The sequence below is a fragment of the Protopterus annectens genome, chromosome 14.part0 (genome assembly GCF_019279795.1).
Source record: "Protopterus annectens isolate FY-2018-M chromosome 14.part0, PAN1.0, whole genome shotgun sequence".
NCBI lineage: Eukaryota > Metazoa > Chordata > Ceratodontiformes > Protopteridae > Protopterus > Protopterus annectens.
In genome coordinates, this window is record NC_056748.1 from 1,016,557,306 (window position 1) to 1,016,577,272 (window position 19,967).

The following is a 19,967-nucleotide window of genomic DNA, read 5'->3' on the forward strand; positions in this document are numbered from 1 at the left end:
GCTGAAAATGAGGCTGCTATTAACCTTATCATCTAGTACCATGGAGTGATATTTGGCCATAGGCAACAGGATCTGTGGGAGCAGACTGCCCTGTGGGATGAGCTGGTGCACAGGGTGAATAACACTGGTTACCATGGCCGTACATACTATCAGGTCAGGCATCTTGTGACTGACCTGATACATCATGCCCAGCAAAGGGCTGCTGCTGTGGCCAAGGGACCATAACGCTACAGGTGGGGGTCCTGCCACACAGGCCCCACTTACAGCAACAGAGGAGCTCCTTGCCAACTTTGGGGTAGCCCTCACACACCAGCCAACAGAAGAAACACAAGTCGTGGAGGTGGGTGGCACCCAGAAAACAGGCAAGGAGTGCCCAGGTAAGACCATAGTGCATATCAACTGAATCATGTAGCAGTCATACTGGCTTCTGTAGAGTATCTAGATACATATGTGAGGTCAAACTGCATTTTTGGGGTTTAGTAATGCACACAAGTGCACTTCTATGGTGAAGGACAGCAAACTGTGTACTATCAGAGCTTGTACAGTATATGTGCAGGAAAGCAGCATTCATCTTGTACCAATGTCAAATGTGAGCCTGCTGACAATACCTCACCCCCACAACTACATATGTACCTCTGGTCTGGATGTGGGACAGCAGCCTGAATCTGGTGAGCATGGGATTGTCCTGTTATGGCTCACCAGTACTCCAGGCATGTTAAGGTCATGCATTTTACCATGCACGTAACTGTTACTCTCAACCATATTGCGATATCTGCCATGTTCTCTTGTGGTTGGGTTAACTGCATTGCATCACAGGGGCCATCCCATGGGCCTATTTGAAGGAGATGTAACTTATTTGTAGCATACCTCACAACCTGTTATTGCAAAAAATCTGGACAAAGATTGACAAAATGGGGGACAAAGGCCCAAAACTAGGGACATATTTTATAAATTAGTTGTATACAGTGCATATAAATGGTGTACACATACCCCTGTTAAAATGCCAGGTATTTGTTATATACAAAAATAAGAGTACAATAAAACATTTCCAAACTTCCATGTGACCTATACCCTGTACAATTCAATTTATAAAACAAACAAATCTGTTAGGGGAACAATTATGACAAATGAAAAATGTACAATAACCTAGATGCATAAGTGTGCACAGGCTGAAGCTAATACTGTGTTGAAGCAGCTTTTGATATAATTGCAGCATTACATCTTCTTGGGTACACACCTGCCAATTTTACAGAGACTCTTTGATTAACAACAAATAACGGTCAGCTGTTGTACCAGGATTTACCTGACATTTACTCAGTTGCCTGCTACAGCAACAGCCATGGTTTGCACAGAGCTTAAGAAGCAGCAAAGGATCTCATTTTTGAAAGATATCAGCCTGGCAAAGAGTACAAAAACATTTCCACAGCATTGCATATGCCATGGAACACAGTGCAGACAGTCATCAAAAGGTGGTGAAAATATAGGACAACAGTGACATTGCAAAGAAGAGGACATCCCTCAAAATGTGTTGAAGAGACAAGACCCGAACTGGTCAGGGAGGCTGCCAGGAGACCTACAGCAACACTAAAGGAGTTGCAGAAATCTCTGGCAAGTACTGGTTGTGCACTACACATGACAACAATCTCCTATATTCTCCACATGTCCTGCCTATGGGGTAGGGTTGGAAGATGGAAGCCTTTTCTCACACACAGAATAACATCCAGGTCTGGCAGAATTTTCAAAAACAATACATCAGGTCTCCCAAAAGCATGTGGGAAAATGTGTTATGGTGTAATGGGACCAAGGTTGCACTTTTTGCCGCAATTCCAAAAGGTTTGTTTGGCAAAATAACAACACTGTGCATTACCAAAAGGACACCTTCCCCATGGTGAAGCATGGTGATGGCAGTGTCCTGCTTTGGGATTGCTGTTCATAAGCTTGAAGTGGGCCTTTACCCAAGGTGGAGGGGATTACAAACAGTTCCAAATACCAGTCCCTTTTGGCCCAAAATCTTCATGTGTCTGCTAGGAAGCCATAGATGAAGAGGAATTGCACCTTTCCACATGACAATGACCCAAACCAAACATCCACATAAAAAAATGGCTTCATCAGAAGACAATCAACATTTTGGAATGGCCCAGCCACAGTCCACACCTACATCCAATAGAAAATCTGTGGGGTGTCCTGAAGAGGGCTATGCGCAAGAGATGCCCTCACAGTCTGACAGAGTTGGAGGGCTTCTGTAAGGGGGAGTGTGAAAATATTGCTAAGTCGAGATGTGCCATGCTGATAGACACCTTCCCAAGAGGACTGACTGCTGTTATTAAATCAAAAGGTGCTTTAACAAAGTTCATAGGTTCATAGGTGTGTACTAGGCTAATGGACTTGGAGCCTTTAAAAAACCTATCCCATAGAAGTGCCCTGGCATTATGCCACCTGACATTAGTTTCCAGTGGCTTTATCAAGTAGAGCCACTGGAGTGATCCCAAGGGTGAACTTTCTATTACCCATCCACTCATCAAGATTTCTCTTGAAGAGGGACAGCAAGGTGCTCTGCTTGACATGTATGGGAAGTGTAGTCCAGAGCATGAGCAGTCTCTAGATGGAAAACCTGTCCCTCCAGCATGTTCTGCTGATTGTGGTAATGAGGTTGAGGTCTTTGGAGCATGTGGTGCAGAGGTATTGGGATTTTTTTAGCTGTAGCATTTCTAACAGAGCTGGTTCAGACATGGCTTTGTAAGTCAAGCAGAGATTGCCTTTAAGTAGGTGATATGAGACAGAGAATAGCTGGAGTCTCTTGAGTCTGTCCATGTAGGACATGTGTTTAATGCCTAGGATCCTCTTCATAAGGTACTTCTGCAGCTTCTCCAGCTGTTGCAGGTGTCTAGTGAGGTACATGCCAAATGGGTCATTATACTCGATGATTGGTTTAATGAGGGATGAGTAAAGAGAGATGATGACCTCTTTCTTCCTGAATGCAAAACCCTTCGTAATGAGATGTGCCACATAGAAGAACTTTCTGACCACAGTGGCAATGTAGTGGTCGAAGGAGGGGTTGCTGTCAACCTGCATCCCCAGATCTCTTATAACACCTTCAGTGGTCAGTGAGCTCCCATTGATGTGGTAGTAAGTGAGAACTGAGTTCTTACCAAAGGGGATGACCATGCATTTTTTGGCATTAAGCTTAAGGCTATGGTTTCAAAAGGCTATGGTTTCAACACCAGTCATTAGTCTCAGTGGGGCCTTTCTGTAGGATGTCTGCATCACATGGGGTGTTAATAATGGCTCGAAGCTTGCAGTCATCTGCAAACTTGGTCAGCCAGAGTCCCTTTGTGTTGGTCTGGACTTCTGAGAAGTAGATACCGAACAGGAGAGGACCCAGGAGTGAACCCTGTGGGACTCCAGTCATGACTAGTCGGCAGTCTGACTTGGAGTTTGCTACTTTCACACTGTGTGTTCTGTGAGCCAGTTTGCTACCAACCTAGAGATATAGGGGTTGATGCCTAGTTTCATGAGTTTATCAGTAATTCACGAGTGAGGAATGGTATCAAAGGTCTTGGCCAGATCGAGGCAGGCTGTATGCACTGCCTTACCTTCATCCACAGCCCTGGTGACTGACTCAAAGAAATCAACCAGGTTGAGCAGGCATGATCTCCCTTTCACAAAGCCAAACTGCATGGGGTCCAGTGTGTGGAGATTTCCTATATCTTTGTTAATCAGGTCCATGATGATTCTCTCCATAGCTTTGCATATCAGACTCATCAGGCTATTGGGACGATAATTCCCAGGGTCTGTAGTTGCTCCCCATTTATGGAGAGGGATGACTATGGCAGTCCACCATTCGATAGGGACAAAGCCTGAGGTGAGGCTGTGACTGAACAGGGCACACAGATGTGGTGCCAGTTCACTTTGTAGTTCATATAGAACACAGCCAGGGATATTATTGAGTCCCATGGAAGCTGTATTCTTGGCCTTGGGCAATGCAGCTTTAACCTGAGCTGCAGTAATGCTGGGTGCCTAGCATTCTTCTAGTATTGTGTGATTGGTCCTTTAGGAGGGAGAGGGGAAAAGTTGGCACTGAATCTGTCATCCAGTATGTTGGCAATATCTGTTGGCTCAGTATAGGAGGTAGCATTGTGCAGTAACTCAGAGCACATCTGGGTATTGCCGTTGAGGTTCTTGATATAACTATAAAAGGATTTGTGATTGTTTTAGTGTCTGCCACAATTCTGCCTTCATAGCTGGCTTTAGAGGATTTGATGAGGGATCTCAACTTTTTGTTGAGGCTAATAAAGGAGTTTTTCCAGTCTTGGGACTTCACCTTTTCCTGCAACAGGTTCTTCCTTCTGTTGTAGAGTTTATTAATGGCAGGAGGCCACCAGATTGGCTTCCTTTTTTTGGAGGAGAACATCTTGGTTCTGTTGGATATGACTAGTTCCATGCATTTATGTACATGTTCATACAGTGCATTGGTGTATGATTCTGCAATCATGCAGCTATTTTCCATTGGCATGGGTGCCATGAAGTTAGCCACCTCTGTTTTTAGGAGTCCAAAGTCAGATTTGAAGAAGTTTTTCAAGGTGGTTACCTTTGCAGGGAATGTGGTGAGATATGGATTTCCATGGTGATTAGTTTATGTTTGGATCTGACCAGGGAGGGATTGACTACTTGTGTAAAGCAACAATCGCCCATGTTAGTAATAACCAGGTCAAGGATGTTGCTTCCTCTAGTGGGTTCAGAATGAGCTGGTCTAGGGCATTGGAATTGATGAATTCCAGGAAGCATTGGGCCAGTGTTTTGGTGCTTGAGGTGAAGTCTGAGAAACTACAGTTCATCAATATTTTCTGACTTTAGACTTTCATGGTTTGCCAGTGATTTGCCAGACAACCACTATTTCAGAATAAAGACACCACAGATATGATGCAAACCTGTGTACATTCTGCAAAAGGTCTGTAGAGTTGTGAGGTATGGTAGTCAGTATGTAGGTTACTCCAGCCTGTGTACTGTTCATATGTGTGCCCCCCCCCCCCCGTACATGACCTGTCCAGCTTCTGGCACTAATGGATATTGACATCTGGACAAGTGTGTACAACTCCCACTGTATGTGTAGCTGGCATGCAAAGTAGTTGACACTGCATTTCATGGAACATGGCCCTGTCTACCACAGTACTGTACCTAGGCCAGCAGGACACAACATCCATGAGAAGTTGCTGGCCACAGCCTGACAAGTATTCCCCACACATATGCATAGCTCATTGACCCCTGCATATTGTGGATAAGCAACAAGTTATCATGTTGATTGGAACAGCCCTGGCAATGTGTGCTCTGCTGCTGTTACCCTACAAACTTAAATGTTACTGCATTTCTATGTGAATATGGGTGTGGAGGTGGCACACCTGTCAACAGTACACATTTGCACAGACTGTGCTAATATTGGCTTTACATTTTGGTTCCATTTATCATAGTATTGTACCCTGTCTTGGGGAATAGAGGCATATCACTAGAGACCACAGGTTAGATTCTAATGCCATACAATTGAGTTTCAGACTTTTTACCCTTCAGAGTCTTACTGCAACTGCAAGGCCTGCTGTGATATCACTGTGTAAGTCTGTAAGGGGGGTATTCCATCATTATCACCATTGTGTGCCTTTGCCAGAAATTCCTTTATGGTTTTCTATGGCTGACTTTCTGTGCGAGTCTGGGAGAGTGAGTATGGTTTCCCCACAGTGACATCCATGCATGTGACCTATGACCCCCCCCTTTAGTTGGCCTCCCACATATACTGCAGTGGGATTTGTCACCTTAAATGATACTGCATAGCGTGGGGAAGCCAGTATTGTGTAGACATTTCCTGGTGTCCCACATAGCTGTCAGTTGCCTGCTGCCCTCCCAGTACGCCACCACATTTCCTTGCATGCAAGCAGCATTTCCATAGATATGCTACCAAAACATAGTAATCCATTCACTTATTGTTAAGACGTCTGACTTACCTTGTGCCTGTGGCAGTTGTGAGGATGGTGCTTGAGGGCTGCCTATGTTGGATGCACACAGTATACTGCCTATACATGGAAAGTTACAGGTAATATGTGACATGTGTGTCATCCATTTTACTGTGTGTGCGAGTCAGAGAGAGGTGTCAGTCCCTGGGTCCCTACAGTGTCAGTGTGTGTGCTATGCATTGCCTCTTTGCCAAGGCCTGGGCATACTGGGCACACCACGGTCTGCCTACAGAAGCAGGCTCAGGGGCCTCCTCCTCTGAGTCCATCTGTGCCTGTGGGGAGCTTGGCAATGGTTAGGAGCTGTGTGCCCCTTCCCTGTGCTGCTCCTGCTGCAGCTGTTTCCACAGGATCATATTGTGTAGCATGGCATATACTACAAACATGTGTGCACATGAGGCTGAAGAGTACTGCAAGGCTCCATCAGATATGTCAAGGCAGTGGAACAGTGACTTGAACATCCCAAACACATGCTCTATTATGATCCTAGTTTGTGCTTGTGCCTCATTATGGCATTCTTGTGTGGGCGTGTGTGCATTTCTGATGGGTGTCATCATCCACGGCTTCATTGCATAGCCAACATCCCCCACCAGATGCCATACAGGATGTTCCTACTGGCAAATGACTGGTACAGCTGTGATGAATGCCATATGTGGGAGTCATGATAGCTTCCAGGGCTGCCAGCAAACACAGTCATGATAATGCCCTGGGCATTGCACATGACCTGGCAGTTGATGGAGGGGAAACCCTTGCAGTTTATGTAGACCCTACCCTGTTCACTGGGTGGTGCTTTGATGTGGATGTGCATACAGTCTATCGAATCCAGTAACTCCGGGTATTCTGCTACATGATGGAAGAGATGCATATTGCTGGTTTTGGTTGGTTTTGGGGAAGTAAATGTGCTCGCCAGCATGTGATAGGATGGCATCCAGGAACTGGTGAAGTACCCTGGATGCTGACGCCTGTGAAGACCCCCCCATGATGTCCCCAGTAGGCATTTGGAAAGTACCTGTAGCTAGTATTCTTAAGGCCACACATATCCCACTGAGATGGGTTCCGCTCTGTTGGCTCTGGGTCTGAGTTGAGGCATGCACAGCTTGATGATTTGCTGAAGTATGTCTCTGTCCACCCTGTATCTGTACTATCTCCAGATCATGTAGCCCCTGGTAGGTTACCCTGGGTCTGAACACTCTTCTCCTCCTCCTTAGTCTGTGGCAGTTGTCAGCATTATCCTCCCCACCGCCCCCAGCCTCTAGCACATAGTGATGGATAAAAGAAATGGCAGCCCCTAACATGTTTTTGGTAAAATTCCCTTGCATGTGTACACCAATGGAGCAGAGTTTGTGGGGAAAAAACAGACTGTAAGGTGTTTGCATAGTTTATATTGTTGTGCTGCAGATGCTGCCTTTATGATTGGCTGACTATGATGCATTCCACCTGCTAGCTATATTATCTGTACTTGATTGAATTTATTCTGCTGTTTTCCTTTTTTTTCCTTTCCTATTTCCGCCCCTTTTAAAGCCACGCAAAAACCCGGTGCCCAAATGCAAACAGTGCTGCTATTTTGGGTGTTTTTTTGTTTTGTTTTAGAGCCAGTGTGCACCACACAAACCCGTTTAGCTAATGTAAACACTGAGAAATGGCCATCCCTGGATGTAAACACGCTCTTCATCTCATGCAATAAGTCAGTACATCCGTAGACACACCCCTTTGCTTATATATAAAAAAGAGAAAGCATTGCAGGGGTAAAGTACCTCCAAACAAAACACTTTGTGAAAAAACTTATAAAGAAATGGTAGGTACCCCACGACAATCGAAGCAAACCTCTTAAAGTCAGTTAAAAAATGTACTTCTTTATTCCAATAAAAAGTAAGCACTTTCGCATCTCCAAGGATGCTTCATCAGACTTTAAAACAGTTACAAAAAATTCAAAATCCCTTTAAATACCATTTTCCTTTTAGCATAAGCCAATAAGGAGGCTAATAAAAATCACATGATAAGCACTCTTGTAAAATTTCCTACTAAAGTAATGCTTTGCTTAACCAACCTAGAAAATATATATAAAAAACATGTATATATATAAAGTATATATATAGAACAACATATGAAAAAAACATATGAAAAGACATATAAAAACACCTTTATAATCCAATAGCATGTATATATATAAATACATGTGTTTGTTCCTATATATACCCTATGTAGTTCCTAAAATTTGTAATTAGTGACATGAGAACATCAATAACTAGGCTAGATGTTAAATATCATATGCTTCATATACACTTATGCTGATATACCACTGGAGAAAATGTATTCCTATACTTCTAAAAAATGTTATTGTACATCTAAAAAATGTTTACGCCTCTGAAAGTTAGTGCTTCAAGGGTCGATCTAACAGGAAAGGCTTCAATGAGACCCTATCATTCAGGCCATGTCCTTTGTCAGCCTGTAACCTAATTATCCACTTCCCTTCCTCTTTTTCTGTGTAATTGCCTATGTTTCCTAATCTTTCTATGGCATGTATAAGCTCTAAAACCAAAAACTTAAATGTGTTGTATCATTCCGTAGGACATGTTTAGCTAAAGCATTGCCTTCATTTTCCCTACTGATTGCATAAACATGTTCCCTTATTCTTTCTCTAAGTGTCCTATTTGTCTTTCCAGCATAGAAACCACTGCATTTCTGGCATATGGCTAAATATACCACATTCCTGGATCTGCAGTCAGCATAATGGTTAATTTCATATTTAACATGTGTGTCCGGATGTTCAAAAACATTTTTATTCAAAATGAAATTGCACTGATTACAGTTATGACAAGCAAAAGTTCCTTTCTTAGAGGAAAGTGGTCCCTTCTTAACATTATGTTCATAGCATAGCATCCTTTTCAGTGATTTAGTATTTTTATAACTAAAACTTGGATGTGTGCCTACTAATCCTTTTATTTCCTCATCCAGTAATAATATTCCCCAATTTCTCTTAATTACTTCTGTTATGGTGTTATTATTGTTGGTATAGGGAATAACCAATCTCTTCACTTTATAATTATCTTTCCTTTTTGTTACATGAGAATAATTATTCCTACTAATATATGGTTGTCCACCTTTTTCTCTTTTGACTTCCTGTAGAAACCTAAGGTCTTTTTTGTGATATCCCCTTTCTACAAAATCTTTCTGTATTTTATTAATAGCTTCACTGCAGACTACATCATCACTAGTTAGTACAGAATATCTCATTACTTGATTTTTCACTACATTTCTATGTACATGTGGTGGATGCATGCTATTTTGATGTAGAAGGGCATTCCTTCTGCAAGGTTTCTTATAAACTTCTGTGCTTATAATTCCATGTTTTTTCTTAAGTAGTACATCCAGAAATTCTATTCTGTTCTGAGATTTCTCACTTGTTAATGTTAGAAAAGCAGTAGTGCCATTTATATAAGTAATACAATCATCCAAAACATCTAGGTCACCTCCCCAAACAACAAAAACGTCATCCACAAATCTCTTGTAATATTTTATATATTTTGAAAATAGTATATGTTCAAAAATATAGGTGTGCTCCCAATATGCCAACACCAAGTTTGCATAAGAGTCGGCACATGGTGTGTCCATTGCTACTCCTGTTACTTGTAAAAAATAATTTCCCTCAAAAGTGAAAACATTTTTATTAAGGACCAAAATCCATCAACATAGTAATTCTAATAATCTGACTGTTCTTCAATCCCTTCTGAATTAAATATAATCTTAGAAAATCTATACCAATGTCATTGGGTATACTAGTGAATAACTATTTAACGTCTAAAGTTACCATATAGTCTGAATCTTTCAGACCCACCATTTACATTAAATGGTGCTAGAGTCTCTAAGAACTGTTGTGTATCTCTTAGAATCGAAGAAGTTGAATCTACTATTGGCCTTAGCTGTTTCTCTAAATAAATAGATATACTCTCTGTTAGCCAACATTTTCCTGAAACTATTGGTCTAATAGGTGGATTATCTAGCATTTTATGTATTTTTGGAAGGCCCCTGAAAGTAGGAACAAGAGATTTCTTTATCAGGAAATATTTATTCAGGTTACTATCAATGACACCACACATTAACATATCATAGAGATCTGCATGCACATCTTTAATAATCTTGTTAAGTTCTGTTGTCATTAAACTTCTATAAGTTGTTTGATCTGATAGCATGGTCCTAATACTAGTTCTATAATATTCGCTATCTAGTAATACAATTGCTCCTCCTTTTATCAGCAGGTCGTATGACTATCGCATCATTATGTTGTAATTTATTCAGTGCCAATCTTTCATCTGTGTTTAAATTAAAAAACTCAGGTTTCAAATTATTTTTCCTTTCTTGAAAGAGTGTAAACAAATCATTCATGCATGCTCTTTCAAAACTATCCAAAAGTGGATGCAAACTAGGTGTAAATGCTGAGGGGTTTTTTTTAAATTAAATGCATTGTTAACATCTAATGAATCTGTTCCATACTGTATTCCTAGTGCTACATTTCTAGTGAAACATTTTATGTCTATTATTAAATCACTTACATCTACACATTGTAAGGGAATAAATGAAAGTACTTATTTAAAACTGATATCTCAGATAAACTTAATACATACTGTGATAAATTCACTATCAAGTCCTCTGTATGGGTTTCAGCATCTTTTTCTGGAACTCATCCTGCTGATGCCAGTCACCTTAGAGGTACTTTTGGCAGCCTACAGCTCTACAAGCCCGGCGCATATGATAATTGCTTAACACTGTATTGCAAATAACTAGTTAGGTAGGGGTTCTAATGTCAGTCATGGCAAATGTAAATGTATGTGTGTCTGTAGGTTAAAGATTTTGAGCCTGTGCATACCCAGCACACTTCCCATTGCCCTACTGAAGCAATCCTGCTGATGTCAGTCACCTTAGAAGTACCTTTGGGCAGCTTACAGCCCTGTAATCTCTGTGGTGCGGGTGATAATTGTGTAACACTGTAGTATAAATAACTTGTTAGGTAGGGGTTCTAATTTCAGTCCTGGCAAATATAAAAATGTTTGTGTGTATGTGTCTATAGGTTAAACATTTTGAGCCTGTTCACACCCAGTACACTTCCTATTGCCCTACTTTAGCAGTCCTGCTGATGTCGGTCACCTTAGAAGTACCTTTGGCCAACCCACAGCCGTACAAGCTCTGTGGCTCTTGTGATAATTGCGTAACAGTATAGTACAAATAACTAGTTAGGCAGGGATTCTAATCTCAGTCCTGGCAAATATGTGTATAAGTGTATTTCTGTGTGTAAGTGTGTATACGTGTAGGTTAAAGCATTTTTGTGATCTCTCTCATCCAGTACATCACCCATTGCCATACTTTACAAGGGCCAGTGATGTTCTTCATCTTAGAAGAACCTTGGGACACCCTTCACCCTATATGCTCCTTGGTGCCTGTGATAAATGCATAATACTGTATTAGCAGTAACTAGATAGGTAGGGGTTCTATTCTCAGTCCTGACATGCGTGTGCATGTGTGTGTGAGAACAGCATCCTCTGTGGGTGGGTGGAGGTGCTTGTGTGAGAACCATAGCCATTGTGGGGGTGGGTTTTACATTTTTTTGCTGTGGTCCACCCAGTGCACACCCCAATATCCACTTTACAAGGCCCACTGTTGTCTTCCACTGTAGAGGTAGCTGTACACACTCTGCAGCCCTATAAACTCTGTGCCATGTGCAATAACTATGTAACAGTATGGAATAAATAAGATAGGTGGCCCTTCTAATCCTCGGATACAATTCTCCACTCAGAAATCATAGACAAACACACTCAGCTAGGCATCAACCCGTATATCACTTGGTGGCTTGCAAACTGGCTCACAGAACCCACAGTGTGAAAGCAGCAGACTCCATGTCAGACTGCCAACCTGTCAAGAGTGGAGTCCCACAGGGTTTGGTCCTGGGCCCCCTCATGTTTATCTATGTCTCTGGAGTCAAGCCCAACATGAAGGGACTCTGGCTGGCAATGTTCTCAGACAACTGCAAGGTGTGTGCTATTATTACCTCCCCACATCCTGCAGAAAGGCCTCACTGAGACATGCGACTGGTGTCAGAACCCTGGACTTTAGCTCAATGCCAGAAAATGTACCGACATCCCTTTTGAGAACAACATAGTTCCCATGAATCACCACATCAATGGTAGTCCAGTAGAACAGTGAAGTCATTATAAGAGAACTGGGAACACGGGTTGACCGCAAACTCTCTGTTGACCACCACAGTGCCACTGTGTTCAGAAAGTCCTTCTATGTGGCACATCTCATTACTAAGGGTGTTGCATCCAGAAAGTAAGAGGTCATTGTCTCCCTCTACTCTCCCCTCATTAGGCCAATCAACGAGTACAATGGCTCATTTGACATGTACCTCATTGGACACCTGCAACAACTGGAGAGGTTGCAAAAGTACCTCACAGATAGGATCCTAAGCCTTAAACACTTGGCCTATATGGACAGACACCAATAACTCCAACTATTCTCTACCTCATATTTTCTACTTAGAGGCAATCTCTGCCTGACTTACAAAGCCATGTCTGACTCAGTTCTGTCAGGAATGCTACATCTAAAGAATCCAATACATCCACATCACATGCCCTAGAGACCTCATCTCCATTTCCACAATCAACAGAACATGCTGGAGGGACAGGTTGATAACCCAGACACTGCCTACACTATGGAATAGACTCCACATCCATGTCAAGCAGAGCACCTCACTGGCCCTCTTCAAGGGAAATCTGGATGAGTGGACGGGGAATAGAAATCCCACCCCAGGGATCACTCCAGTGACTATACTCATTAGACACACTGAGGACTATCGTCAGTTGGTATGATGCCAGGATAATCCCATGGGCTAGGCTTGTAAAGCCTCCATGGCCATTTGTCTTGTGCACACCTATGAACCTATGGATCTCAGCAAATGTGTGTGTACATTAATATGTATAAAAATGTTTGTGAGTGTGTAAACATGTGGGTGAAAGTATTTTGAGGCCCTTCTCATCCAGCACTCCTACCATTGCCATACTTTACAAGGGCTGGTGATGTTATTCATGATATAGGTCCATTGGGACACTCTTCACCCTATAAGCTCTGTGGTTGTTGTTATGACTTCCATCTTTGGGTTGCCAGTGATGTGCCAAACAACACACAACTCTCTGAGGCATTGACTACATATATGAGGCAGACATGTGGTCAGTCTGCAAAACTCTGGACAGTTGGCAGATATGGGCTCAGTATATCACATACAGTTCAACACACACATCTGCACCTGTCGTGTAGTATGCACATACCCTATGTACATCTCTTACATTTGTAAGACAAGCATATGTATCAGAGTAGAATTCACAAGTGACATATGAATAATTACAACATCCCAGGTAGCTGGCCAACCAGTGACACACTCAGTATTGGACAACAGAGGCTCCATTAGTAGTCATACATGAGCTGACCTTTTCTGGGTTGACTCAGTAGCCAGAGATGTGCTCCATGTCAGTGCAGGCAGGGCAAGCAAAAATGGCCATAGGTGCTGGACAGCAGCATGTGAGTCCAGCAGGTCTTGTTGCAGCCTAGTGTTTAATGTCCCATTTGACATCATTATATCTCCCCTTCTGCTTTCCATTACAAGCTTACATGATTGGCATACCTGTTATAGTGCTCAGGAGTTTCCTCACAGCAATGCAAATGTTTAGTTTTGTGTAGTCACAGTCTGTTGTTGTGGGGATGGTTTGTGACCTGTGTTTCATAGGCAACAGTTTGCCTTTTGTAGGTACTGCTCATGAGCAGGTGATGGCCTGTGCACCAGTTGGTGTCTCCCACTTGCTAATTGCAGTCAGAGCCACTGTCTTGTCTTTCAGTTTGCCAATGCCATAGCAACACAGTCCTATAATTACGGCCTTCATGTGTGCATTTTCCCCTTTTCCTTGCCTGTGTGTGGAGGACATTATGGAAGTGTGGGGGCTACAGCTTCACAGACACTAGGTGGGAATATCTCTCAGGAGAAGACATGTGGAGACAGCCCAACAACACGGGGAACAAAGCTCCAGAACTGAGTACAGATCATAAGTCAGTAGTGCTGTTATACACATAGAGGGTTGCTAGCATAACAGGGTTCATCTGGACATGCATTTTCTGCGTGACTTGACATCTGACAGTAATATGTCTCTAACATAGCTGTCCACTGTCCTGATGTCCACAGACTGCTCAGAGGTTTGCCGGTTATGTTTGGTCTGTTCCTCAGACACCGTCTGTTTTTGTGGAAGCAGTAGGATAATGTGAGGATTATAGTCAGTGACTGTTGACATCCATTGGTGTTTCAGACTTCATATTCTTCAGGGACGTTATGTTACAACAAAGTCTGTGACACTGGCAACTGTTTCAGTTTGTAACACCATTATGTGAGATATGACCCTCTTTCCGGTCACCTGTCTTCCAAGTATGTCATGCTTTGTCCAGATGTCTTGCAGTAAGAGGGTCTGAGGTATGTGATATCATTGTTTAGTGACTGGACTCAAGGTATCATCCCATTGACTTAGCAGACTCCTGGATGTGTTATGTGGCAGTGGCCATGAATATGGTTGCACACCCTGGCCATTCTGTGGAAATTTGTACATATGAGAGTTATGTATGTCTGGCCATTGTAAAGTGACTCCCAAAACTATAGCAGTGTTGTGTGTAGATGTTTGTTCAGCTGAGTAGGGAGAATAGCAGATGTGAGTGTCACAGATCCTTTTTATATCTGACTGTGCATGCTGCTGCAGCTGCTGGTGGTCTATCAGGTGTGTATGTTTGTAGGGGCAGACTGAGAAATCTCCTGTAACACCTCAGGATTCCCAGTACACTGTGAGTTGGGACATTATATGTCAGTGTAGTGTGTGACTAGGAATCAGGATATGTTCGTTCAGTCATTCTACTCTAGAGTTCATTTGGGTTACTGATATGTTGCTGTGACTGTGGTGCAAATGGTTGTGGGTGAACATTTATGCATCACTCATTGCCTGCTTTTCCCTAAAGTTCCATCCCTGTAGTACATGATATGTTTGGAAAAACATGGGTGATTCCCCAGAGCTGATTTGGGTTAGTGTCATGATGGTCTTACTGTAGTTCACAAGGTGCTGGGTGACATGTTTGGCAGCTGTCACAGGTTTTTCCAATCTGTTATATGATGGCGGTCATACCTCTCTACTATCCAGATGTCTAGACACTGTCATGATGCATGGCACATATGTTTTGTCTGTTGGCCACAACAGTTGTGTGTTTCTGAGAAATCACTGGGATTATGTGAACATTAACATCAATAAATAATGACATACATTTGTTTTTCATACCTGGGATCAATCTGGCATTGTATGTTAAAGCACATCATGCCACTATAGAAGATTTCTACACGTATGATAGCCATATTTCAAATATGTCACTATTGTTTGCCCTTTAGCCCACCGTTTTGTTGGTCTTTTTTGCAGATGTGTTGCAGTAAGAGGTTGATTATCTGTCTATATATCTATGTATGTATAAATATATATATATATATATATATATATATATATATATATATATATATATATATATATATATATATATATATTGGTATATATGTATACATATATATGTATATAACAGTATTATGGATATATAATTCCCCCTTATGTTGAATGACTGTTGTGCATGATATGTTTGTAAAATCATTGCAAATTCCTATAGCCCAGATGGTGTAGAGGTATGTTACTGTCATTATTGTGCATAGGATCCTGGTTTCCAGACTTGGAAGTGGTTACTTTTTTCATTAATGTTAAATGACCAGAATGAGTGATATGTTTGCAAAAGCATTACAGATTTCCACTGCTCAGATGGTTTAGTGGTACATTGCTGTGAATGGAGTGCACAGCATCCTAGGCTTAAGACTTGGCAGGGCTGATTATTTTGTTGCTGGGCAGAACAAGGGCTGATGCAGACAGCGTGATTAAGGCACTTTTCAGCAGTTGTAAGTGGGTTTGTGCAGTTTTGCACATAGCTAAGCGATGCTAACAGACAGTTAAGCTCTGTTAGTGTTGCTTAGCCACTCTTACTCCCACTTACACCTGCACTAATTTTCTTTAAAGAAAAGAAAAAAGGGTAATAGGAAAGTGGTGAAATGGAGACAAGCAGAGGGTAAAACATTATAAAAAGCAACTAGGGATGTGCAGGATGGGTGTAAGAAAGGACCATACCTCTACATTTCTTCGGCAGCAACAGCTGTGAATAACATGTGTAGAATTTGGAATTTGCAGCCTCACACCCTACAGGGAGGGGTGTTGGTGACAGACATTTGCAGAATAATCTGTGGCTTGATTGATTAGTTTCACTGTACATGGGGCAAAATGTAGAGCTATGCATGGGGCAATTTTTTTTTTGCAGGACAGATGCCCTTTTTTTAAGGTGAGAGTGAGATGTTGGAGTAGGGCTGTAGGTATGTTTGGGGAGGTAGGTTGGGTGAGATAGGTTACATTTGCAGGCAGACAAGACCAACAAGATGGCAGACAGGGGTGGTATATGACACATGAGGGGGTAAACACCTTGGACGGGGTGGGTGGTTGGGAATCCGAAGCCAATGAGCCCCCAAATGGATACAATGGGACTGAGGTCCCCACCATGGGCCATCATCACTGCTGCTTCACAGCCCCGAAGGTGGCTGTGCTGGAGGCTGGACAGGGGGGCCGGTTGACAAAAAACAGTTACTACATAATTTAAGTTGAAAAAAAAGTTTAACACTGCTTTCCCATATAAAAATAACTTCCCTTTCTTGGTACTCAAACCATGAATGCCTGTATTTAAAGGCAGGACTCTAACCACTATACTATCTCAGTTTGGGAATTTCAGCTGTATATTTTTATTTATCTCCTATGGGATGTTTAAGCAATGCTAAGCGGAAGGTCATAACGCCCACACCTGCTCAGCTACACTTAAACATTCCTTAGTATGGAAAAACAAAATTATATTATTATTATATTACATGGTCAGTATTGTGGTTTTCTGACAAGTCATTGAGGACTGCAGTCAGGAAATAATGGCATACATTTGACTTTCAAACTTCTATCCTTCGGAAATTCATGCTAATGCTTAACCTGTTTTCTATGAACTTTCTAAGTTTGTAAGAGCAATATTTATGAGGTGTCCCTATTTTTAGGGCTTTGTCCCCCCATTATTTGTGCCTTTTTTCACATGGACTGCAGTCAGGATATAATGGCATATGTTTGACTTTCAGACTTCTATCCTTCAGAAATTCCTGATAATGCATAACCTGTTTTCTATCAACTTTCTAAGTTTGCAGAAGCAATATTTATGAAGTGTCCTTATTTTTAGGGCTTTGCCCCCCCCCCCCATTATTTACACCTTTGTCCACATTTCTTGCTTTAACAGGTTGTGAAGTGTCATAGACCACTTTTACAATGCAGGGTGTGTGTGACAGAACCTGTCACACCCCCCTCCTGCATTTCCTTGATCATTTGCTGGCTATGTCAGTGTCTGTGGACACTGACATGAGCTATTTTATTAGCTGCCAGTGTCTTCAGACACTGACAGCAGTTGCAAAGTGCTGCACAGCTGTTTTAAAATGCAGGGGTTGTGTGACCGACCTTTCACACACTCCCTGCATTTATTTCCTGACCACCTCCTTATTACAGTGTCCACAGACACTGAAAGAACCTTTTGTTTTTGCTTTTAGTGTCCGCAGACACTGAAATGCATTTGTAATGTGCCATACGGCACTTTCTGAGTGCAAGGGGTGTTCTTAGTCCATGAACTACCTAAACACGCCCCCAGCACTCGTTCATGGTTCATGTCCATTTAGCCTTAACAGCAGCTTGCCTTCATGAATATGCAAGGTGCCCTGCTGTGGCTACATGGACACAAACCACTGCGTGCAGGAATAGCACTATTCCTGCATGGAGTTTATTGAATCCCAGGGAATATCTTCAAGTCCATAAACCTAAATTATCTGCAGACCAGCTACTTTACTCTTGGAACATTGCCAGAAAATGGAATAATCTACCTTCATTTATTCATTTACAACAAAGCCCTAAAAACTTCAAAACTGCTCTGCACAATCATCTCCTCTCCAATCGGAAGTGCAGCTGCTCTGTTCATTCTTCCACCATTACTTAATTTGTTAACTGAACCTACATCTGTTTATACTCTAGCCTATACTCTAATATCTTGTCTCCTTGACAATTCCTGATGAATTTTAACTATTTAATTCCACCTCTAGAGTACTGTTAACTCCCTAACCCCTCTTCCCTTCTCTTTCCCTTCTTGTCTGCTTGTTATTCTGCTTCATTCTTCCTCCTTCTCTCCTATTCTCTCTCTCTTTTCTCTTCCCTATTTATCCCTCCCCTGCCTCTCCTCTTCCTTCTTCTTTTCTCCTCACTCTTTTTTTCTTTCTTCCATCCAGCTCCTCTGTGTATTACAAACTTTCTCCCCTATTTCTCCTTCCATCTTTTATATATATATATATATATATATATATATATATATATATATATATATATATATATATATATATATATGTGTGTGTGTGTGTGTGTGTTTTTGTTCACTCTAAGTAAAGCCGTGAATTATATGCATGCCATGTTGCTTTAATCTGTATAATAATTACCCACTCTATTCACCTTGTATTATGCCATTACATTATTGTCTATACTTTGATCATGTTCAGCACTGTTATTAGTTTATTGCATTATCTCTTTTTATTTCTGTATAATTTTCATGCATATATCTTTCATAACCTTTTTTTCCCTCTTGTATTTTTTTTTTTTTTTGTGATTTTTGCATGAAAGATTTCTGGTAATTTTTTGTAAGTCTGATTATTAACTGGAGCTTTTCTCCCCAGGCCTCCACTGAAAATGGGCTTCTTTTGGCCCAGTGGACTTTCCTGGTAATCAAATGCCAATGTTTGTTTGTTTGTCTTTCGGCTTTTCCTGGTTAGGGGTCGCCACAGCAGAACTCCAGTCTGCTAATGATTGGCAGTTGTTTTTTTTTTTTTTTTTTTTTTTTTTTTATGGTGTCGAGTTGCCAGCCTGATGCCCAACCTTCAATGAAGGCATGCCCATTCAATGCATGTCTTTCAAATGCCCACTCGACCGTGGGGAGGACATGCAGACTCCGCACGGAAGGCAGTCCCAACCCAAGCAGAGAATCAAACGGGAGAACCTCTTGCTGTGAGGCAACAACACCACTGCTGCACCACCGCAGAAGGTATAATCAAATGCCAATAAATAAATAAACTGCATACACAGATACTAAGGAAAACACAACTACAAAATGGGGTAACTAAACAGTTGTTCATGCAACTAAATTTCTCCTGAAATTCACATTTATTGAGAATACATCTGTCAACCCATTAGACTACAAGAGTCATGCTGGGATTTGTAGTCATATAGCATATAGTGAAGCACTAATTAGCAGCTGTGTGTGAAGGGTGTAGCAACTCAAAAGACAAATGTATAGTGCATTTGCTAATAGTTTGGGACAGCCCACTGGATGAGGGTGTCTCTTTCCAGGAGGAGCTCAAGAGCACTGTCTGGTGAAGTAACTTAGTCTGAATCACACAACAGACAAAGAATGGAGGAATCAAACCATACAATACAGAAGGAGTCCATTAACTGCTCATAGTCCTATTCATCTGAACTAAATACCAGCCAGACTGTTGTAGCCCAACACACTACATTCCACATCTGTGTGCCTGCAAAATCAAGTTAAGTTAAAAATGTATTCATAGTTAAAATATTAATATTAAACTCAGATAATTCATGCTGACTAGTTTATTCATGGCTAAATAATAAACACACTGTCAGCAGTCAACAAAATAAGAAAGCTGAATATCATATCCAAAGAACATGGCTCATATGATGATGTACTTGTTTACTATAATTGGTTCATTCTTTTACACCATAACTACCGGTGGATACAGGAAAA